Source organism: Acinonyx jubatus, chromosome X (assembly GCF_027475565.1).
Source record: "Acinonyx jubatus isolate Ajub_Pintada_27869175 chromosome X, VMU_Ajub_asm_v1.0, whole genome shotgun sequence".
Classification (NCBI taxonomy): Eukaryota; Metazoa; Chordata; class Mammalia; order Carnivora; family Felidae; genus Acinonyx; species Acinonyx jubatus.
The window spans coordinates 105,323,869-105,349,507 of record NC_069389.1 but is presented as its reverse complement, the minus strand read 5'-3'; the positions used below and the strand labels follow the sequence as shown (position 1 = coordinate 105,349,507).

General features: G+C 41.0%; 1 pseudogene; it reads left to right on the top strand.

Annotated features, from left to right (window-relative positions):
* The first annotated feature begins 24,438 nt into the window (after positions 1-24,438).
* LOC106981565 (olfactory receptor 10G4-like) lies at positions 24,439-25,154 on the top strand (annotated as a pseudogene).
* The last annotated feature ends 485 nt before the right edge of the window (positions 25,155-25,639 follow it).

Here is a 25,639-nt window from a genome sequence, read left to right as displayed (position 1 = left end):
CAGAGCCTGGAGCCTGTTTCAGATTCTATGTCTCCCTCTCTCTGACCCTTCCCCGTTCATGCTTTGTCTCTCTCTGTCTCAAAAAATAAATAAACGTTAAAAAAAATTTAAAAACAGTCCCTATCAGTGTCAATAGAATCACTGACTGATTAGAATAAATGAAATTAAAACGTGTTGATAAAGTTGCAATGAAACTGCTAGCATGCGTATAAATTGGTTTCGAGAGCAATTTGACCGTGTCTAATAAAACTAAAAGATTCAGACCCAGCAATTCCACATCAGAGAAATATACCCTAAGGGAACACTTGCACATGTGTAAAAAGAGACATTTAAGGCTGTTCACTGCAGAATTGTAACTGTGGTAATTTGTAAATAACCTATGTATTTATTGGAGGAAAAAATAGCTAAGCCAATGATAGTATATGCATACTATGCAGTAGTTATTAAAAATGAGACATATTTATAGGTACTGACATGAAAATATCCCCAAGATATGCTGTTGAGTGAAGAAGTCAATTTGTAGAACAACACATACAGTTTGAGACCATCTATTTTAAAACTAACCCCCCACAAAGTGATATATATCTATATGTCTACAGATATATAACAACTGTCTGGAAGAGTGCACTACAAATATAATTTATATATTGGAAGAGATATGAAGTAGAGGGCTGAAGGGGAACTTTGATATTGTTTAACATTTTTACAACCAGAAAAGACCCACATATTACTTGTGAAATTTTAAAAATACATTTTAAAAAAGTGGCACGGAGGGAAGTCAGGGAGCTTTACTGCAACTCCCACATTTTATAAGTGAGAAAACTGAGCTCCAAAGAAATGGAGTTACTGTCTCAAAGTCACATAGTTCATTAGTAGCAAAAAGGGGAATCCACGCCCCTAGTCTCCCAGGCCAGGGAGCATCAAATAGGTAGCCATTTCAATTATTACTTAAAATCCCACTTGTTCCACCAACAATATAACTCATTTTGTGATGTTAGCAGGATTGTCATTTTGGGATTATTAGACCAGTACCTTCTTTGTAAATGCTATACAGGCCAAGCAGAACCTTTTGGCTCCTGTAGAGCCAAACACAACAAAACATCATTTTCTCCTACCACCTATTAACCTTAAGACAAATTACCTTGGTAATCTCAATACTGGATATTTTTTCTGTGATGTGCAAAGGAAAAGTAATTCACAATAGACCTCATCTAGTGCGTCATGGTGCTGAATGATTGCTTTTATTAAATATGTTTCTGTTCAGGTTTTCGTGTTTGATCTATCTGTAAAGTCCTCTGTAAAATTCTGAAAATATTTTCATTTATACTTTCTGAAAACTTCTTTAGTCCCTGATTTTTAACAATTGAAGCACAAAAGATACATTCTTTGGATAAATATTCCGAACTCTCCACACCATAGCTCCAGACAAACCCTTACAGGAATTCTTCCCTCTACTACCCTATAAGAATTCCTGCCTCTAGTCACACTGGACTGGGATACATACTGTCCGTGGGGCACTCTTTGGCCATTCTTACTCCTAGAACATTGCTCAAACTTGTATCTCCATTCAGTTTGGAATAGTCAATCTCATCCATCTACTCACTCCCATGGAAAGGCAGTGCAGTATAGTGGTCAAAAGCATATGCTCTGGATCAAGATTGAAGTTCATATCTTAAGAAACTTATTTAATGTATCTGAATTTCAGTTTCTTCATTTTTAAAAATGGCAATAATAGGAGTGCCTGGCTGGCTCAGTCAGTAAAGCATGTAACTCTTGATGTCGGGGTCGTACATTTGAGCCCCACATTGGGCAAAGAGATTATTTAATAAATGGCAATAATGATAACCTACCTCATATGCATGCTCCCTTAGCACAGTTATATGGATGTATAACTCCCTTAGTACAGTGTCTGTAGCACAGTAAGCCATTATTATCATTATCCATCTTTCAGCAATACCCTAAAACCCTTTTATCTTCAAATATGTGCAAGAACATAGGTGGTCACGTGCATATGTGAACTGACATATGAGCTTACCTGCCACAGAACTCATGCGTGAGAAGAGGCTGATTCTCATCCTGACAACCAATCAGAATCAGGTCAATTGCCCAAGAACATGGTAATATCTTCCCCATCGTCACACCTCAAATAAGACGGAGGCACACCTTCAGTTCTCCACTGCACTCTGCATGGACTAGAAGTATTCCATGGCTGACTGCAAAAACATTAGAGATCAGCTGAGCCAAAAGTACTTTGGAAAGGGGGAGAAATTACAGATGTGACCCCAAGCAACTGTTACAAAGTCTACCCCAAAATATTTCCCCATGAGTCAAATTTGCCGGTGCCTTAAATTTTTCTGTTAGAATTTAAATTCTAGGGGTACCTGGATGGCTCCATCGGTTAAACGCCGACTTTGGTTCAGGTCATGATCTTGTGGTTCATGAGTTCGAGCCTGCAGTCGGGCTCTGTGCTGACATCTCAGAGCCTGGAGGCAGCCTGCTTTAGATTCTGTGTCTCCCTCTCTCTCTGTTCCTTCCCTGCTCACGCTCTGTGTCTCTCTGTCTCTCAAAAATAAATAAACATTAATAAATTTTTAAAAAAGAATTTAAATTCTAAAAGGCCTGGAATTTGGAGCCTTGTGGGTGAGTTTCTAAAAAATAAATTGACTGTGGGCATTCAAAACTTTAAAAGAAAGACTGTCTTCAAATTAAGTGCCTGGTCTTTATTAAAAGGTAAAATCTAGGTACAGCATTAAGTTGTTTTCATCCATTCACACCACAGTGTAAATTTCTCTATCAGTTCTGTTCCAGAAAAACAACCAGAGAAAACAAGCTTTCAAAGACAATTAGAGGGCAAAAAAGTCATTGCTGTGCACATGGGCACCCACCCCTAGGGAGAAGGACAGGAAAAGGGTTGTATAGAAGAAAGTACTTAAAGATCATGTTCTAAGGCAGGGACATTTATTTATAAAGCAGGTAGATCAAAAAATGCATCCCACTTACTTATGAACCTAGGCAATCCAAGTTCTCTACACTAATTGGGTATGTTTGTATGGGATGATTTCTCTTTGAGGGGATTGCATCCATCAGTTGTGGGCTAATTTCCTGGTATATTTCCCAGAACTTCAATGGGAAACAGCATTTGGGCATTCTATTTTTCTATTTTCTTTAAAGACACTGATTGATGATTCATATGATGAATGTACCCTCTCCACCCCACAAAAAATAACCGTATTTTAAAAATAAAGTATCAACTTTGAATATTTGCTGCTCCTAGGAACCTGAAGGAAGGGGAGGGGGTAGCTGGGAGCCAGGAAAGGCTGTTCCTTACTTACAAAGATAAATCCTCACAGCTGGACTCATCTCCTCACTCTGGTCAAAGTCTCCATTCTACAAATCAGTCCACAGTTTTATCACTGTTCTTACCTTATCACATTGCCATTATCTACTGAAGTCTCTAATCCTCCAGAAAACCACAAGCTACAGAAAAGAGGAGACTATGGATTCATCATTAATGGATCCTTCACTCTTTGCAAAATGGCTGGCACCTAAGACATACTCAAAGGAGTTGAATGCATGAATGTACAAATGAAAGAACGGATGACTGAATGTAAATCAAGAAGTCAAGTGGTGAGAACTCCTGACTCAGGTCATCTAAAGCCTAGGTGGGAACAGGATATTCTCCTGTGGGAGGATGACAATGTATTGCTTGCCATCACCCTGAGTGAAAACAGATTAGAGGCCTCAAGATCAGGCACCACTGCAAGGCCCCTGGAGTTGTAAGAGTCAAGTAGAATGAGTCTTCGAAAATCCCCCTTCCATGGTCTGGCAGTCATCAGGTGCCAACATTAACATGTCCTGGGAACATGTGGCCCTCGAAGCCCCACACTCTTCTAAGGGAGTGGGAGAAAAACCAGATTTGGAGCTAGAAGACAGGGATGTAAATCCTGATTCTGTACTTACAAACTCTAATCCCTTAAAGAAGTCACTTGAATCTTGAGAGTCTCAGTTAATCATCTGCAGAATGGGATTGATTCATAAAGTCTACTCTGCTGGGCTATTCTGAAGATACAGTGAGTCAGCATATGTGAAGGCACATAGTGAAAAATTTAGAGATTGTCACACTCTGTCACCTATCCTTGTTTCCGGCGAAGCTGGTGGCCTAGATTGGGAACCCCTTAAAGCCCCTGAGATTCCAGGGGCAGACAAACAGACATTTTATCAAATCTGATGTCACAGATGTAAGCAAAGTCCTTGGAAGCATGTGCGGGAGGAAGAGAGGAAGGGGTAGGAGCAGGGGTGGAACTGCAGGGAAGTGAAAATAGCTGGGGAGAGAAAAGAGGACTTTGTAATACCTCTTATGAAAGAAGGGACGATAAAGGGAGGAGAGACACGTTGATAGGGCAGAAGTTGTAGTTTAGGAGTGATCGCAGGAAGCTGGAAACGCGTCCAGAGTAAGAAGAGCAGTGTCCCTTCGGTTTAAACCCCTCTCCCCTGGTGGCTACCATGAAATAGGACATCAATCTACTAAAAAGGATCCAGCAGGGAGCTTTAAGCCACACTCACAAAAAAGACATGTTATGGCCTGTCACACACCCCTCAGCACAAGCACTGCCACCCCAAAGATTCTCCCAATCCCTTTTTAGGCTGGAATGGTTGGTTATGAGTTCAAGGAGGAGAGAGAAGATCTGTGGGGAGAAAGGAAGGGGCTGAGCATGATGGATTCACCAGACACCCACACCCACCGTGGCCCTGAGGAAGCCTGCAGTGCGGTTCCAAGACACCAGCTCCCCTCAGAGGAGGTTGGAGTGACAGCAATAACCATACGAAGGGGTGATTCTCAGGCATCAAGAGACTAGAACAGTAAAATCTTTCTTCAGTGCTCACAGAACAACTCTGGAGTTACCTCCATATCACCTTAATTCCTGAAGCACTCCAGCATGATCCTAAAAGACAAAGATCTACTCTCCCTTCTCTTTGAAAATCTGTATTCCTTCGCAAAGCTTCCCCTTCAGAGACCTCCTTTGGGTATGAGATAGCCAAATGGTTGCCATGGGAACCTGCCCCTCATTTGCCTCTAATCACCTGTTCTGGAGGGATAAGGCTTCAACTCCCATTTTTATTAGATGAGATCACATCAATCAGTCATACTAATTTCCTATAGTGTTTCTGAGAATTGCAACCGGAAATAACTCTTCTGCTTTGTTAAAAGAAGCCAGTTGTGGATCGGCATATTACATACTGTCGTCACCTCTGCCCATCACTGTGAAAATCTCTGTTTTTAATACACTTGAGTCCAGTCAGATAGTGATTCTAAAATTTCAGCCCTCTAGAGTGGGTTTAATCCATCAGGTGTCAAAGTTGAAACTTTATATTGTCCAACTTCCAGTGGTTTTTTAAGATAGAAGCTAGAGAAATAAACATCTTGAATTGGTGTTGCAGGTGAACTGTCAGCATGCAAAGTTGCCAGAGTCCCGCTCACATGGAACCGGCCTCAGGTCCCTGTGTGTAACATGACACAGCACTGTACCTGAGGAAAAGTACATTCTCCAGATTCTTGGAGTTGGTCTGGAAGAAAGATGGGACACCCACAGCCTTTCTCCTTCACCAACTTCTTCTGTGCTCTTCTCCCACGCCTAAGAGCTCAAGTTCTTATGACAGTAGAATTGCAAATAGTTTTGTGCCTAGAGAAGGAGTAAGATGTAAATTGCAACTTCCTCTCCCGGAGATGGTTTTCAAGTTTCCAGTTCAAATCCCTCCAGTTTCATGATGGAGCCCACAGTACCTCTCCCTGCTTCTGTCCACATCCAATCCTTCTGCTCTCTTCACCCCAATCATAGGCCTGAATAGTGCAAAGCACTCCAGCTGCTGACCCACAGAGGTTCGGAGGCCACTCTGCTCCCCCCGCCCCATCTTCCCTTACTGCCCCATACAGAGCATTGTGCCTGTCACAAAGCCTTTTGTAGAAGCTTAATACAAACAGACAATAAAGCAGGCACATTTGCATTTTCAATTCGGGGAGAAATTGGGTTAAGGGGAACTTCAAAGCCTGAATCTTGGATAGGGGGCGGGAATAGAGTAAAGGGCAGGGTCTTCAGGGAAATGCCAGAATCAGTGTTCCAAGCAGGCTTGGCTCTGGAGACTGGGAGAAGCTAACGGGGAAGCCAGGGACAGGAGAGGAAGACTGCAAAGATGTGGTGCACTTTGCATTAAGCTGCCTCTTAAGGTGACTTATTTGTGATTCAGATGAAGTCCAATTCCCCTCCCCCCTGCACTGAAAGAGCTAAGCCCCCTCCCCATCTTCTAAGGACATAAGAAAGATGAAAACGGGAGGCAGACCTACATGGGCTATGGAATACTTTGTAGGAAAGGAACTCAGAGCTACCCGCAGTGCGGTGAATTTTATTAGTGAGCATTATCGCTCTTGCTTTCAGAAAATAACAAATGGCCTTAATAGCTTAAGACATCGTTACCAACAAAATATATACTGCAACTTCCTTATAACATTTTTCATGGTAGAACAAAACAAGGCATGTCCATCATGGACCCCATTAAAGGAGCTTTAGTTACTGAAGTATCAAAAACATCTTGCCATTAGGTGTTCCCAAGGCAAGAAACCTGAGGAAAGTGTTATTGTGATGCCATCGGTAATAAAAGCATCTAACAAAATGAGGTGTTTCCTTTCCTTTGCAGCAATGCCTGTACCCATTGCTAACAGTACATACACTGGCCCAGACCCCTTCATGGCCAATAGCAACGAATCTGCAGAACAAAGGTGAGCATAGATTGAGTCGAGGTCAATATCCCTACCACATTAAATGCAAGTAAGGGCATATGAGGAATTTGGTGAGCCCACAAAGAACATGCCATGTATCTATATGCTTACTTATTCTGTCTCCTTTAAAAAAGAAACTTGAAAAAACAATTGGTCAGCTCTTGGTACAATTAGACAAAAATCTGTTAACCAAGAATAAAAGCAGTGCGAAAAGAAGAAGATGGAGACAAACAAAATATACTAACCGCCCTTATATTTCCAGAATGCTAAAACAATCAGGCATGCAATCTAGAACTGAGCTTCCTGGCAACCAAGGTGAAGATCAGGCACCTCCTGTTTGTTGGCGTGTGACGTGAAAACAAAGTGAAGCCCAGGGTAATAAATAGAGAGCAGAGAAAGGGAGGCTTCCATAGGAAAAACCCTTATGTTGGCCCACCCCAGGACAGAGAAGCCTTCTCCATCAAGCAGTCTGAGGGAGGTGAGGAATTGGGGATGGCTGTCAGGCAGAAGAACCGGGAGTTACAGGGTCATCCCTTGATAACAAGTAACTTCTTTTCCTTGGCACTGAATATTGCTATCTAGGATGTGGAGACCTTCAAAAACCCCTTTCTACAAGGTTCTCTGCCCAATGCTTATCATGAGGAAGAGCTTTAATCACATCTGACAGATCTGTGCTAAAGGTCAGTGAAGAGATTGGATAGTAGGAATTTGGGGCACTCAGATTCTGAAGACAAGAACAGACTGAGTGCCAGGAGAATATAGGGGTGTGCCTGGCTATAGATTAAATTTTCATGGTCTTGGAGTGTCAACAACAGCATCATAAGCTCACTGAAGCTTTCATTTATAAGCACCAGATGCAGAGTTGTAAACTTAAGCTTTTTGCAGCTGGTTCCCCATATTTCGTTCCTATTCCGGGACATCACACATTACATTCCTCAATGCGCGCGCTCTCTCTCTCTCTCTCTCTCTCTCTCTCTCTCCAGAGACAACGGGGGACAGCTAGAACCCCTCTCTAGTTGAGCTCTACTTCCCCCCTCTCTCTCCATATTCAGTCTCCTCTTCCCTATCTGGAGCCAGAGTCTCACCCTTTCCTCTGCCTTACTCTACCAGAAAAGCACCCAGGCAGACAGGAGAACAGTAAGGCAACCATTTTGGAAAAGAGAATGGGAGATGCCTTCACCTTCTACCTCTCTCTGCAGGGGTAGTGTGCAAGTAAAGAAACCTCTCCTCAGAAAGCAGGAGTCACCTGCTCTGTACTTGGCCTTGAATCAAAACAAGTCAAGTTTATATAACACTTATAACTTCATCCATGCTTATGCCTTCTACTCTGTCTCTAACTCCTGAGGTCCAGGTTCATCTACTCCAGATGAAGGACAACCAGCTCCTGCTATAATGGTACAATTGCTTGTCATGGATGCTGTGTTTGGTTGGTTCTCCATGATATTTAGCTCCTAATACCTGTAAACTCCAAATATTACCTTATAGCAAAGTAAATTTTGCAAGTGTGATTAGGTTAACAGTCTTGAGATGGAGAGATTACCTCGGGTTATTTGAGTGGGCCATAATTGTGATAGCAATCCTTGAAAGGGAGAAGCAGAGGGAAATTTGACTACAGAAGAGACAAGATATGACACAAGCAAAGAGGGATTTGAAGATGCTAGGTGGCTGGGTTTGAAAATGGAAGAAGTGGGCATGAGCCAAGGAATACAAAGAATGCATTTCTTGATGCTGGAAAAGACACGGAAACAGATTCTCCTCAGGAGCCTCTGGAAAGAGTGCAGCCCTACTGACACCTTGATTTTAGCCCAATGAAACTGATTTCAGATTTACAGCCTCCAGAACCATAAGACAATACATTTGTATTGCTTTAAGCCACCAAATTTTGTGGTAATTTTTTATAGCAATAGGAAAGTAACACAAGTGTCCTCTGTTCTGCTTGTGTCAGGAAAATCAGCCCAAACCTATCTCCTTTCCATGCCATGGAAGAGGCCACATAGGATAGAAAAGTCAGGCAACTTCCTGAGAATGTGAGAAAAGTGGCTTCAGGAAGGTAGAAAGAGGTTAATGAAGAGGGGAAAAGGAGCTTTGAAGGAGAAGGTGATGTCTGAAGAGGGGCCACCTTTGAAGGAGGGGCCTATTCCCAGGGAAAGGCTAGGATAGATTCACAAGCACATGGATTTTGGAAAGACTTCTTTCAGCTCTTACTTTCCTGCCAAAACATGAAGAACCATAAATCAGTGTCATCCAATGAGATTGTGTTTTAGAAACTCAGCTAAAGATGAAGTTGAAACCACAGCTGTGCACTGTTAGGCAAGTCACTTTGCCTCTCCGAGTTTCCATCTCCCTCGTCCGTACAGTGTATCAGGATAGTGATTCTTATTTCATAGAATCATTTGAGGGAATCAAATGAAAGAAGGAGCAGGACATTACCATGGCTGGCAGGTCATAAGCCCTTAATTAAAATTAGTGGCCCTCACTCCTTGTCCCCAGAAAGCAACTTTAAAGGGCTCTGCTTTCCTGTTACTCCATTTCCTCTTTGTTGTTTCTCTTACCTTGGATGCAGGTGAGGCCTCTCCATCACCTATACACAGATACTGTGGAACTTGGCATATGGTCCTGGGCTTAGATTTGAGGACATTACAAGTGAACTGAGAACAGATGTCCAGGGCCTAGAACTGGCTGAGAGAAGAGGCTATCAGGCACAGTCATAGGTTACCATGGCAACTAATTCACATCTACTCAGGGGAGGGAGGGTGAGAGAAGGGACAGAGAGAGCAATCAGACTTGTGCTGCATGGTTCTGATTTGGGAATAAGGGAAGATCTGGCAGAGGGCAGAGCCTCTATGCCCAACCTGGTGTCTTCAAAACTTGCTTTGGCCTCTGGGTCTTAATCCACTTTGGTTAGGATCTCTCCTCCCAAAATTGCTTCTATTAAAGCAGTGACTCAAGATCAAGGAGGGGCCTTTTTAGGCAAAAGATATTAGGATGTGGGGAATCGGGGTTACACTGGGAGTGTTCTGGCACTCTTGGCATGGTGGAGATACTTGCCACAAATCTCTGAACAGCCACTCTGAGAAGGGAATTCAGACTGTATCCCAGGCGAGTGGATCCCCAATCAGGATGGCTAAAGCCATTAAGTCACCTCAGGCATGAAAACGTCTTTGAGTATTTAATGAATCTTCTGCAATGAAGAATTGATTTGTAAGGAAATAGTTTTAGAGGACCGTGTATGCATGCATGTGTAAGTGTGTGTGTGTGTGTGTGTGTGTTAAATATATGAGAAGGTGGCCTACAGTGAGTGAAAAGATTGAAAAAGGAGGTGAGTGGTTCCTGCTAAAACAATAGTTGTCTGCTTCACCAGTATACCTAGAGCCATCATTGGCTTCCAGGCTCTTATAATAAAGTGAGTAGAGGGGCGCCTGGGTGGCTCAGTCAGTTGAGCGTCTGACTTCGGCTCAGGTCATGATCTCACAGTTTGTGGGGTCAAGCCCTGCATCAGGCCTTGTGCTGACTTCTTGCTCAGAGCCTGGAACCTGCTTCAGATTCTGTGTCTCCTTCTCTCTCTTCCCCTCCCCTGCTCACGCTTTGTCTCACTCTGTTTCTCAAAAATAAATAAATGTAAAAAAATTAAAAAAAATAAAGTAAGTAGATCACAGATAAAAAGATGGAGAAGGACATTACTTAACTGTGCCGTTGGTCCTTGCCTTTTGGTCAGTGAAGACCAGACTAGGCAGGATTCTTTCATTGAACCCTTCCCATGTTTCCAACTATATCGGTCCACCATGCTTCCTTCTTAAAACTTCTCAAAGCTTGAGAAAAGCCTCCATCTCTTTATGGAAGAGAAAGATCATAGATTTTTTGAGCTTGGCAAATCTGAGTTAACACTTCAGCTCTCGAAAGGGAAAAATGTATCCACCATTTACTAGCTGTGTGAATTTGTGCAAGCAGATTCTAGTCCTCAGTTTATCAATCTATAAAATGGAGGTAATGCTATACATATTGCAAGATTGTGAGTATTAGCAACAATACATATAAAGTGATGGGCATAATAAATGACATTGAGTAGCAATGGTTTAAAGGCAAATGCATAAGCTTTACAGTGAAAAAGCCCTGAGTTCAAATCCCAGCTCTTCCACTTATGACCTAAGCAACTTCAGGATGGTCATCTGACTTTTATGAGTGTGTTAATTTTCTATGTCTTGCTATGGGCATTCTTGTTCGTGGCTTTTGGTGAACTGATGTGCTCATTTATCTTGGGTATATACCTGGAAGTAGAATTGCTGGATCATGGGGCATGCATATGTTTAGTTTTAGTAGCTATTGCTTCCCAAAGGCTTTCAAAGTGGTTGGACCAGTTTACACTCCCTCCAGTAGTGTATGAACAATCCACTTGCTCCATGTTCTCACCAACTCTGGTATCATTTATCTTTCCCTTCTTCTCCATTCTGCTGGCTTTCGTTCTATAATACTTTTATTCACTTTCTGTGGCATCGTAACTACTGTTTCATAGTGGCTGTTCTAAATCTTGTCCATTTACTCATTTATTTTTTCAAAAAAATTTTATTGAGCATTTTGTATGCCAGGCACTCTGCCAGTTGCTGGAGACACATTCCTGAAGTGCTCTGCCCTGTGCCCACTCTCTTTCCCTTCTACAGATAATCTACCGGCAACACCAAGACCAGTCAACACATGCCATACAAACTTCTTTGAAAATTCAGAATGTTTCTAGTTGAATGTCATCTTTCCATCTCTAAATATTTATGTAACTTCAGTTGGCCTCTTTTCTTTTTTTTCATTTTCCAAAGAAGGTGTCACGCCCATATTTGCCAAAGCAAACATTGTACCTAGCTCTTGATCCTACCCTTCTGCACATTCATCAGGATCTTGTTTCAACCATTATTACCCTTGACCTGGTCCCAAGTCTTTAATCTCTACATGTGCGCTAGCAAATGTTAATTAACATTTTCCTTCAGCTAACAAATCTGCTGGGATCATGCTTACCCTACGAAGGTCTTTCAGGAATCCTACCACCTCTTAAGTATCTATTTTGTTCCTTTAATTTCACCACAAACATTCTTCTGAGCATTCTCTATACCTACTGCCTCTGATGTGTGATCCCTACTCTCTCTCTTCCTTCATCACCTTGAAATCTGGCTCTGTTATGGAACTGCTCCATGTCAACCACTAAAGATCTTCTAATCACCCAAATCAATAATATTTTCTCATCCTCCTTTTTGTCTGACCCCTCTACCGTATTTACAATGTTGACCACTCCACATTCCCCAAACCCCTTTTCAACTATTTCTGATTTCTTCCCCTTCCCCATACCATCTCTTGCCTAACTCCATTAGAAATGTCCCTCTTTGCCACATCAACTCAGTGGAGGCATCCAAGCCTTTGTGCTTGGCTCTTGTCTCTCCCTCACGTTAATCTCAGTCATTTCCATAGTTGCAAGGATCATTTTGTAGAGATTTCTCCCAGCTTCAATCTCCAGTCCAATCTTCTGTCCAAGGTAGCAGTCCCACTATTCTGGGATGGTGTTACCATTGTAGTTACAGAGCCTCCAGACCTCAGTGTCACGTATTTATTTCCTAACTTGCTGCCTCCCACAAACCCCCATATCCAGTTAGTCATGATTTCTTTTTCTTTTTCCCTCACAATGCCTCTCCTTTGTCCATTCCCCTTTTTGGCTTTCTTAGTTCAAGTGCTTAATACACTACCTTACACCCAGACTATTATATTGCAATAGCCTTTTAACTGCCTCCGGTCTCTCCCGTTTCCCATCCATCCTCTGTACTACTGACAGACTAATCTTCTTAAAGCACCACTTTGACTGTCACTCCACTACTTTAAAGCTTCCCATGATTTCCTATTGTTTACAGGATTCAGCCCCACTCCCTAGGCTGCAAAGAAGATGCTCCACGGTTTTTCTGCAGCTGCCATTCCTCCTTTCCCCATGCTGTATGCTCAAGCCACACTATATTTTTGTTGTTTTCCATGCCCTGGCCTGCAAATAATGTATTGGTTAGTTGCATGCATGGCCTCCGTACTCAGATAAGCTCAAGTTAGAAACCTGGCTCTGCCACTTCATAGTTGTGTGACACTTGGACAATTTATATAGCCTCTCTGGTCTCAATTTTCTAATCTATAAAATGGGGACAATAGTGGAATCCTTGCCCCATAGGGTTATTATAAGAATTAAATGAGGCAATGCATCTAGAGTTCTCAGCACAGTGCCTGATGCATTGAAAACAATGACAAAAAGGGCAAGAGTTTGCTGTAATTTTACCCATATTATACCCTCATCTTCTCTTTGATCAGTCCATTTCTTCTTCCCTGATTTTCTCCCAGTCTCACTTACTGAAATCCTTTGCACTCTTTAAGGAACCCCTCAAATACTACCTCCTCCAGGAAGTGTTCTCTGCTTCCTCTAACTCGAGCACTTTCCTTGAATCCCTCTCTTGGCATTTTTCATTCCACCTTGGAATAAAGCTATCAGCCTCCTGTGCCAGACAAAGCAAAGCTCTTTTCCACCCTAACCACATTCTAATTATGTCTGTATCACTCACCACACCTACCCCAGGAGGTGGTACGGAATGGGCACTTAGTAACTATCTGTTGCCTGGCTGTGGCTTGAGAAAACATAATCACATGGCAAAAAGAGAAAATGGAGAGGTCTCAGAGACTGGTAAACCATGACTATAGAGTGATTAAAGTCGCTAGTGGTGGCACTAGCACCCTCCCTCCTTTTCTTTCTTTCATCCCCTGTCTCCTACTCCTATTTATCTTCTTTTACATCTTTTTCTTCCCCTGACTATTGCAGTATGCACCGTGGCCATTATTTAATCCTGCCGATGGCCCTTGAGAGGAAAGAGGTTCCCATAACAACCTCAGATCTTGTCCCTTTGTCCTTACCACTTAAGTTTTGATGAAAACCGCCCTCCTATCTACTACAAATTCTTACAAGAGGGGTTCATTAAACTTATGATCCAATTCTCCATCTTGAACCTCTGATAAAAATACAGAGCAGGAAATTAGACTTCTTTATGTAATGGCACTTACTAGCCTGCCCAGATGCCAATCACCACTCTATATCAATAACGTTCTTCAGCTCTTGAAGATTGCCTAGCCCAAACTTTGCTTTTAGTCTAAAACTAAACTTTTAGAACTAGTCATCCAATTTGCAGACTTTCCTTCCTTACAATCTCCCAAGTAAGTCTTGCTAAGTGCAAAGTTGTGATCATATGGGATCACCTATAAGCTTCATTGGTGTCTTCTGAATGTTCAACCATTCACCAAAACATGTGATTAGACAGACAAAAAAGATATGATCAGCCCTTTGCCCCCAAGGAGTTTACAGTATTATAAATTAAGCTTTTATGAACATTGCATTTTATATGCCACTTGCTGAAAAACATTAGTTCTCTCAGCTCCTGACTCCTAATCACAGCATCACTCTGTTCTTCCAGCTGTCTTTCTTTGAAGTGAATGAAGTTGATCATCGTGGTTTGTTTTTTTCATCAAAGAAACTAAAGAGAAGAGGTAAGAAGAAACTGATATTTGTTGAACACTTATTTTAGTAGCCCCTTTGCATACAAGACACTTGCATTTAAACCACACAACAACCTAATAAGGTGGGTGTTGTCCCCATTTTACAGATGAGGTAGCTGAAGTTTACTTTAACAATTTTTCCAAGAGCACTCAAGTAGTAAGAAGCCACATTGGGATTTGATGGGTTCTTTCTGGTTTCAAGCATGTGCCCTCTGCACTCCACAGCACTACCCCTCTTGTGTAAATCAATATCTGCACTCCAGAGTAAACCCTTTTTTCTTGGCACTTGAACAGTGGATGTGGGCACTTTCCAATAGAATCTGGTATCAAATCTCCACACTGCCAGCCCCATTCTGTGATCCCCTATCATCAGCAAAAGTCAGAATGCTTTCTCCAACTGTCCCACCTACTCTGAAGTCAGTCCTCTGAGTGGGCATCATCTCTGAGAACCTGGTAATCTTTCTTCTTTACCATGTGATCATACCCTAGAATGAATCCCCTCATTTTAACCCTAAGAAACAAAGGTATGGGAAAAGCCCTATAAATGCATCTAGTGAACTCCCCAAGGATGCATTCTAGAAGGAATAAAGCAAGTTTTTGCTCTTAATGGCTACCTTACAGAACAAGGTTAACACTGTTCTGGGGAAAAAAGGAAGTGTACTTCTTGAATTTGTCTTACCAAAGAGATTTTAGGGATGTAATGGTAGATGTTTCTCTGATTCTACCTGAAGTTCAGAGAAATCTAGGGTCCCATATGAACACATTATAATAATTAGGAATAAAGACGAGTTTAAATCACAGGGCTAACTCTTTTTTAAGAAGATCTACTACCTGAACATCTAAATTTATAAAACAGACATAACAACCAGACAAGTAATTATACTAAAAAATATTCCTCACTCTTCCAAAATTTGCTACAGGACTTCTTTTATTAGAAAGCTCCCCTAATGCATTTGAAATTGGAGTAGTTTTACAAAAGTTAAGAGATATCCACTTTTTAAAGGAGCACATCTATTATATAATTCAATATATATCCATAGTGGGGCTCTGTGTGTAGCAAGAGTTCAGTAAATATTTTCTGACTGAATAATAGAATGGAAATCTAAAATGAAGCTATTTTCCTCTTGAGTATATTCAATAACTTGAATTAACAGCTTTAAAAGGTTGTCAGATGTCTCAGGTATCTGCTTTAATGAATAGACATAAATCATTTGTAATCAACAATATTGATTTATACTAGGTGTGCTCGGTTCTCTTGAGGAGGTTTAGCGTGACCCCTGCAACCTTGTTTACAATATTACAATATTAATATTTCTCAGTAAACTCTTCCTTCATAGCTAATGCAGCACTGAGCCTCTGTAGCTTGTCATTTATAGAGTCCCAAATTCATAAGTTCATGAAATGTAACTACAAATCAGAGCCCAAGAAGAAAGACTGATATTTTGAAAGGGTCTCCTAGCAGTATTGAGCCAAAGGTTGTGGGACCAAAGGGGGTAGGATGGGGTGAAAGTTTGAAAATACTTTTGGTTAGCTGTTGATTCATTACTGAACATACTCAAGAGGAAATAATTTTATTCCCAGATCTTTATGTAGCCAGGAAATATTGAATGCCTACCATGTACAAAGATTTCCACCACAGGTCTATCTATATTCTGTTTTATATTAGATGAGCTCCTCAAAGGTCAATTTGTATTCAACTACAAATTAAAGAAAAAATAGTAGTTTGAAAGGAACTTCTAGAAGTACTGAACTAGAGGGAGAGAGAGAGGAAAAGGGTTCAGAGACAATATGAAAGTGGAATCAACCAGGATAGAATGAATGAGAGAAAGAGAAAATGTGGCAACAGATAACCCTTTGCCAGTATCCCACTGTTGCTGAGGATTGGCCCTGTTCACCACAACAGAGAAGTTGGGCTTTCAGAGTACTAACTGGCTCCTATGAACCCCCAAACTTCAGAGCTCAGGGTTTGGTGAAAAATGTGATGGCACAAGACATTCTGGATGGTATTTGTATACTCTACCTTTTTATTGAACTTTCCCAGTAGTGGGGAGGACACCTTACCCCTTGGGAAACAGACTTACTGGTAATTGATTTTCATGTGAACAGCACTCAGAGCAATCAGGTAGGACCTGACTCCCTAATCAGAGGAAGTTAAGGTAGGATATTAAGTTGGGCAGTTAGAACAGCACCCCTACTGAATGCTCTTAATGTGGATACTGATTCTCTGTCAGGATAAACAAAACATCCAGAATCATGGGGTGATGGTGGCCAGTCCTTCCGTGGAGGACATGGACAATGAGAGATAAAGAAAAATCTATTTAGATTTCTGTCAGCAGTGACCGACACATGAACTGAGTAACTATATATATTTATAGTTTATCTATATATAGATATATAGATATGTATTTTATATATATATATATATATATATATATATATACATGTACACAATGCAAAACGCAAATAAGTTTGAGCACTTACAGAGTACTGGGAACCTCATCAACACTTCATATGGATTATTTCGTTCAACCCTAATGAAAACTATGAGGTAGTTTTATTATTATAATTATTCCCTATTTCACAGCTGAGAAAAATCAAAGCACCAAGAGGTTAAGTTACTTGCCCAGAGTCACACAGAGAATATGAGGTGGAGCCAGAACTCAAACTCAGGTCTGTCTGACATCGAAGATCATGCTCTTATCTACTCCAAATACTACTTCCATGTGACATGATAAATCCTCTAGTACAGACTAAAGATACCACGTGACTGTGACTATTGCAGCTTCCGTTAACTGCTATAAATTTGTCACGATCACGAAGAAAAGGAGTCTAGGAGCAGACAGCTTCAAAAAGAAAATGGGAGTGGTGACAGATACAGCTTTTGAATGCTACAGGGTGGAGATTAGAGAGCAGCAAGTAGGAGGGTACTGAAATTTTCTCCATTGTCACAGTCAAACACCAGGACAGTGAGTGAAAGATGCAAAACAATAAATGTCACTGCTATTCAGATGCCTGGCATCATGAGCAGATAAGTATTAGAATGATGGATCGGGATATTTCAGTACTCCTGTATATAAGGGAGTGGAGCAGGCATCGAAAGTGTTGCAAATGCTATTTCCTGACTCAGAGTACAAGATGAACATGAGAAGACAATTAGAAAAAAATATAACATGTTAAAAAGTAAACCCCTCATTCAAATGGGATATTTAGAATGGTGGAGACCAATTTGTTTTTTCTATAATGGTTTATTGATAAAATGTTTTCTGAATTCCATCAATTTCACATTTTTGCTATAAAATAATAGCCATAATTACAGTCTATATTGATAGGGTAAATGAGGAACCTATTTAAACAGATTATTTCGACCCCCAAATTTTTATATGAAGTATCTTGACAGTTGAGACTAAAAGTATGAGCTCATTATTCTTTGCACAATTTACCAGGATAATTGTTGCTATTCTTCACATTTAGACTAGGTATGTCACATAATGATACATCACATATCTTTTGGCCCAAAATATTTCTTGGCCCATTTCATTCTCTTTCATGTTGACAAATGGAACAGAACCAGGGGAAAAAAGTTATTTGGCACCAAAGAATATATAGTTGAATTAGAAATATCTGTCACCAAGTCTCAATAATGTCTATCTCCTGTCTGTTTCTGGGTCTGAATAATGTTTGTTTCAGGCATTTCAATAATGCCTGTCTCCAGATCTCAAGGTGCAAAAAACAAAGTAACAAAACCATTCCAAAAAAGATATTCGCAAATGACATATCGGACAAAGGGCTAGTATCCAAAATCTATAAAGAGTTCACCAAACTCCACACCCAAAAAACAAATAATCCAGTGAAGAAATGGGCAGAAAACATGAATAGACACTTCTCTAAAGAAGACATCCGGATGGCCAACAGGCACATGAAAAGATGCTCAACATCGCTCCTCATCAAGGAAATACAAATCAAAACCACACTCAGATATCACCTCACACCAGTCAGAGTGGCCAAAATGAACAAATCAGGAGACTATAGTTGCTGGAGAGGATGCGGAGAAACAGGAACCCTCTTGCACTGTTGGTGGGAATGCAAACTGGTGCAGCCACTCTGGAAAACAGTGTGGAGGTTCCTCAAAAAATTAAAAATAGACCTACCCTATGACCCAGCAGTAGCACTGCTAGGAATTTATCCAAGGGATACAGGAGTAATGATGCATAGGGGCACTTGTACCCCAATGTTTATAGCAGCACTCTCAACAATAGCCAAATTGTGGAAAGAGCCTAAATGTCCATCAACTGATGAATGGATAAAGAAATTGTGGTTTATATACACAATGGAGTACTACGTGGCATTGAGAAAGAATGAAATATGGCCCTTTGTAGCAACGTGCATGGAACTGGAGAGTGTGATGCTAAGTGAAATAAGCCATACAGAGAAAGACAGATACCATATGTTTTCACTCTTATGTGGATCCTGAGAAACTTAACAGAAACCCATGGGGGAGGGGAAGGAAAAAAAAAGAGGTTAGAGTGGGAGAGAGCCAAAGCATAAGAGACTCTTAAAAACTGAGAACAAACTGAGGGTTGATGGGGGGTGGGAGGGAGAGGAGGGTAGGTGATGGGCATTGAAGAGGGCATCTTTCGGGATGAGCACTGGGTGTTGTAGGGAAACCAATTTGAAAATAAATTTCATATATTTAAAAAAAACCATTCCCTTGGACACCAAGGGGTTTCTCACATTAATGTGCAGTTCCTTTAAAAAGTGAGCTGTCTATAATGTTCCACAAGTTGTATTCAAAGGAAAAAGACACTTAACCCAAATCTCCTGCTGCATGGCACAAACATGAATTATTCAAGAAAGGCACTAATATAGAAAGTTGACCACACACACACACACACACACATGAACTTCCTCTACTGGTAGAAGAGTTAGTATAGTACCAGTTAAGGGTTTCTTTTTTGCCCTTTTCAAAGAGTCTGTCTCTGGGTAGTTTTCCTGCTCACCAGCCTTTTCTCTCTCAGACATTGCTTTCAGGAACAGGTTTATATGTATTTGGACCAAGGGATGACCTAAATAGTGAGGCTTCAGTTACCCAGATGATCTGTATCTACCAATTAATCCTGACATGTATCATTAAGCAATTGTCCCTGATATCAGCTTGGTATAACTTTGGGGGAGAATAAAGATCTAAGAGAATATGAGTGTTACATGTTTGTTGCTTAAATTTTTTTATGGATAGAATTAGGAGTTTGGAGGGAGGGAGAGCACTGGATATCTGATATTTTTATGATGTACAACATGATGATTTTTAATATACATGTATTATGAAATGATTATCACAATCAAGTTAATTAACTCATTCTTCTCTCACATAGTAACCTCTTAAAATCTACCCTCTCAGCAAATTTCAAGTACACAATACAGTATTATTAACTATAATGCCTGATCATCATACTGGGCACTAGATCCCAGGATTTATTCATCTTATAACTGGAAGTTTGTACCCTTTGACCAACATCTCCACATTCCTCCCACCTCCCAGCTTCTGGTAACCATGGTTCTACTCTCTGGTTCTATGAACTCATCTTTTTTAGATCCCACATATAAGTGAGATCATACAGTATTTGTCTTTCAGTGTCTAACTTATTTCACTTAGCACGATGCCCTCTAGGTTCATCCATGTTGTCACAATGGCAGGATTTACTTCTTTTTTAATGCTGAATAATATTCCAGTGCATATATACACCACATTTTCTTTATCTGTTCATCTGTCAGTGGACATTTAGGTTGTTTCTGTATCTTGGCTATTATGAATAATACTGCAATGAACATGGAAAGTGCAGATATCTTTCTGAGACAGTGATTTTATTTGGATATATACCCAGAGGTGAGATTCCTGGATCATATGGTATCTGGTTGGTATAGCCAGATCATTGCTCTCCTTATCCAGCTATATACTTCTCCCTTCCAGAAGTTAATTTTCAGCTGTTTTTTTGTTTTGTTTTGTTTTGTTTGCTTTCTCCTCACCATCCCCTTTTTCCACAAGGTTTTCTTGGATTGACTCTAGAAGAGGTAATGAGTTTGGGCTTCCATAGTTGCTCTCTACTCCCTAGCTATGCTGCTACACTTTCAATTTTATGATTATACTTTTGCAACTATTAGCATCTCAGAAGTGATGGGAGGAGGTAAATTTGTGGGCTTTATTTTATATCGGGCACCAAACAGTTTTTTATGCTAATAAACACCTCTTGGTGATTATAAAAACATAGAAGAATTAATATCAGAGCAAAATCTGATTAAGCATATACCAGGAGAAAGGGTATATGTTTAATTAGATTTTTTGGGTAAATGAAGGTTAAGAACAAGCTGTTTTCCACCGTGTTTGCAAAAAAAGAAATCTACTAAGATAGATCTGAGTGCACTGTTCCGACTTAGTAAATCAAGTATAATGACATACTTGAAACATTCTTTACTGATTGAGGATCTTTCAGAGCCTCCGACCATTATTTTGAGCATTAATCCTGACTGACCATAACTACAAAAGGAGCTGGAGAAGAGAGAAAGAGTAGGACTGAATGTATTCTGACCCTAGGACATCTCCTGAAAATTGTTTTCTTGACTAAGCTCATTTCATTATCTGTCTCTCTCATGTAAAAGCAAAATGAGACAAAACAGGATTTAAAAAAAAAATCTCAGATAATTGAAAGCTCTGTGTAGTTGGGTTGCCATTAATAAAGGTTTTGTGGAGACTCACGGTGAAGGGAGTTGAAGGCAGTCCTCATGGAACTGTGGTTTTCCTGTGCTTCATATGCAGAGGATGCTTCTGATATGCGGTTGCTAACCACATTTAAGCAATTTCTACAGGGGGGAGTAAAAGGCTACACTGACCCATTCACCCTCTTCCCTGGTTCTTTTTGAGAACAACTGCAAGAATTTGTCAGGCTTTTCACTTAAGAACTTATTGTGTGGCCACAGTGAGAGTTCTGTCTCTCGGTGCTGAGGCTCCATCTGTTAGCAGATTGTTGACCCATATGAGGATTGAAATTGTCATCCCAGCAGCGGATCATACCCCACTAGATCTTTTGAAAAGGAAGGAAGGAAGGAAGGAAGGAAGGAAGGAAGGAAGGAAGGAAGGAAGGAAGGAAGGAAGGAAAGGAAGGGAGGGAGGCAAAAGAAACCCCCACCCAAATTAAATTACCTACTTGGTATTCTCGTCTCAGATCTCAGGAAAAGACTTGATCATTCATATAGTTGCTTAATCCATGTCATTTTGTTAGAGTAAACTTTTTATCAAAGTCTAACACGCATACATAAAAGCACAAAAAGTTGTATCCGTTCTCCTATGTAAAAAGCCCTACATTAAAAATATATATATTACTGAAGTATAGTTGCCATACAAAGTTATATTATTTTCAGGTGTATAGCACAGTGATTGGACATCTCTATACATGATGCTGTGCTCACTATGGTAAGCGTAACCACCATATGTCACCCCACAATGTCATTACAATATTATTGACTATGTTCCCTATGCTGTGCTTTTCATCTCCGTGACTTATTTATTTTATAGCTGGAAGTTTGTACCTCTTATCCTCCTTCACCTACTTCACCCATCCCCTCACCCACCTCCCACCAGTTTGTTTTCTGTGCTTAAGAGTCTGTTTGGGTTATTTTGTTTGTTTGTTTGTTTTATTATTTTGACTCCACGTATAAATAAAACCATATGGCATTTGTCTTTCTCTGTCTCACTTACTTCACTTAACATGATACCCTCGAGGTCCATCCATGTTGGTGCAAATGGCAAGCTTTTCTTCCTTTTTATTAAAAAGCCCTAACATTAATCCACCTTACTTCATCCTCCCGTGAATCTAGGCACCATCTCTTACTGTTTCCTCAGTTTCCCTTTTAGCCTCTTACAGTCCATTTTCACAGAGAAGCCTAAGGGATCTTTTAAAAATGTAAATCAAACCACACCTCCTAAGAACTCACCTCCTATCACTCTTCACTAGCCTGCCTCACCAGTTGCCCTTCAGCCACAGTTATTGGTTTTGTTGTTTGCTTGTTTTACTTTTTTTCAGGGCTCAGGTGCTTATCTCATTCAGTCCCTTTGCACATGCTGCCCTTCTACCTGTAATACCTCCCCTCTGTTTGTTCTCATAGCTGGCTACTCCATATCCACCGTATTTCAGCTGTAATATCACTTCCTCCTCAGAGCTATCTTCCCTGACCAGCTCATCAAAATGAGGTCACCTCTCCAGGCATATTAGTCTTCGTATTAGACCCCATATTTCTTCCCCATAGCATTTATCACAGTAGTAATTTTACAGTTATTTTTAAGATCACTTCCACTACTAGGATGTAAGCTCTGGGAACATTAAGACCATGACTTTCTTGCTCCTGATTTTATCCCCAATGCCTATGTCACCCAATATGTGACACATAGCAGGTGTTCAAAAATATCGGGTAAGTGAAGAAATGACTGAAAGAATGAATAGAATTTGGAGCTTAAGCCTCTCTCTTGCATCAGCATTACTGTCATCACTGGAAGAAAAGAGAGGATGGGAGAGGATTTAGGGAGGCTGGTGTGCCTTTGAATTTGGAAGCACTAAGGAGCACACCTGTAAGCTAAAAGGGGAAATCAAGTTTATTTCATTATTAATTAATGAGACTTGGGATTGAACGATAAAAATCTAATGATGTTAATGTCAGTTCTGAATGCTGGCTGGCAGTCTCTGAAGACAAGGTAAAATGGTAATAGGACACTGCAGTTTAATCCCCCAATTAGGAAGCAGCTGTCCCCTGCCCCCAGAGACAACTCTAGTTGCTGATTGATTTTCCTTACATGCTGTAATTATATTCAGCACCACCTTAGGCACCCTAAATATCCTGAATACCCCATTTTAGGTAGACCTTCCTTTACACAAGCCCATTGTATTAACAATCCAGATTAGTACAAAGGGCAAATTATGGAGAAATACAAAAGTATTCTTAATAAGATTCCTTTGCATAGCCAGTTCCCTGAGTGGATTTAAAATAGGTTTTAATTTACAAAAATATGACTTAACTGTAACCTTTTAGGGACACGTTGTCATTACCAAAGCAAAGTAGTAAAGATGGCTTGGCTTTATTCCCTAGCCAGACAGAGGCTTCAGCTTAGAATGCCAACTAAACCGAGCCCCTAACTCTTGCCCCACACTTACCCCTAATTTAGGTCACAACACAGCCTGATTTTCAATTCTATCGCAGCCCAGGCGCTAAGACCAGACAGCCATTTCACAAATATGAGCCTCTGAGCCCTGGCGGGGGAAGGTGGGGTTGTGGGAAAGTGAGAGAGTGCAGCCATGACTCACTGCAAACCCATCCCCGCTGCTGGAAAAAAAAATAACTCTAAATGCACATCCTACTGCTTGTGAGTCAGGAATGTCATTTTCATTTATGAAGGATGGAACATTATTTTTCTCTAACATTTCAAGTGAATAATTTTACATACATTTCCCCCGATTTCCATAGGAATTTGATGCCATGGAAGCAATCAGCAACGTGTCCCCAGAGCCTGGCAGAGAGTCTTATTTTTCTTACAGGTACATTAAGATCAATATCTCTGAATTCCCCTCCTCCCTCCAATTACATTTCTGGTGGAACCCACCTTGATTTAGGGGTTCAATGGGCGATAGGGTGGTCTTAATTCCTGGTGTTATTTTAGGATCTTGGACTCACACTTTTATTGAGTCTCAGAAGCTGAGTTTCAGAAGTTCAGAGAAGCTTCTGCAAGACATCCCTATTAAGAGGTGTTTGCCTCCCACTGTGAGACTCCCAGAGGTAGACTTGTCACATGTTATGTCAAGGAAAAGAGTGGAAAAGAGCAGAGGAGACGCCCTCTGTGTTCATTCCCCAGGGCATAGTTTCTGATTCTGCTACAAGTATTAGATAAATATACCTGGTAGAACAAAACGGAAAATTTGTTCCGGAGGAGAAAAGACAAAACCTTTGAGTTTTATAGTCTATGGCATTTCTGGTGCAGTTGCTTCCCTCTAGGAGCACAGCTATTTTTCCAATTGGTGATATTTCTCTCCTTTTTTTGGGTCTAACGTTTGAATCTCACAGACACAGGTAATCCGGCCATGATCAAAGAATTTCTCTTCCTGGGATCTGGGAATCTCCATGGGTACAGTCTTTTCATTTGGGGATATTTCTGGGCATCTATGTAGTGACCGTGCTGGGGGACGTTTTCATCCTCACAGCCATTTCCTTTAAGCTCAGCCTCCACACCCCCGTGTACTTCTTTTCGTCCAATTTTTCCTTCCTTGACATCTGGTCCACTACTTCCGTTGCCCCTAAGATGCTGCAGACCCTCTCTCAGATCCTGAGGCAGCTTCTTTTGCAGGTTGTGTGGCCCAGTTCTCCTTCAGTTCATTAGCCGTGGTTGAGTGCTTTGTGCTGCCAGGCCGTGCCTTCTGACCACTACCTTGCCATCTGCAGCTCTCTCCAGTACCCATCCCTCATGAACCTCCACACGTGCATTATGTTTGCAAGTGGGCCTTGGCTGGATGGATTCCTAACCTCTGTGGTCACTGTCCTCATGACTTTCCAGCTGCCATCCTGTACAGCCTATGAGATTGGCCACTTCTTCAGTGACCTGGATCCTCTACTAAATCTGGCCTGTTCTGATCCTGAGGTGGTGGAGAAGGCCACTTTCCTCCTGGCCTCCTTTGGCATGGTGCCCATCCTGCTCAGTCAGGCACTAGACGAAGTACTTGGGGATTCAGGCCACTGCTTCTCCCTCTTCCAGGGAACTGGCCAGCAGAGCAGGAACCCTCCCTTGGGCCCTACAGCCTAAAGCCCTTGAGACCTCCAGGTTAATCCTTGCTTGGTAAAGTTGAGTTTGCCCAACAAACACAATTCCATCAGGCTATACCACCATATATAGATGTCTTTTAGGAGAAAATGTGGAAGACCCAAGTTGGCATGCCACAAAAATCTCTCTCTCCCTCCCTGTCTCTTTCTCCCTCTCCTTCTCTTCCTTTTTCTGACTTTCTATTATAGAAATATCTGTTGGTGCTAAGGTTTTTAGTTGCATTATGGATGTGTACCCATGTATACATACACACACACATACATGCACACACACATTTGTATACACACATAGTCAGCATACCTTTCCCATTCAAACTTATTGTCTAGTACTTCCTATTATACTTTCTTAGCTTCTGCCTAGCAATGCTCTTCACTATGCCTCTCCTCAGGGTTCATGCACATTCACCTCCCTTTCTCTTATTTCTTAGATCATCTGCCCCTCCACTAAGCAGAACCATCTCTAAAATT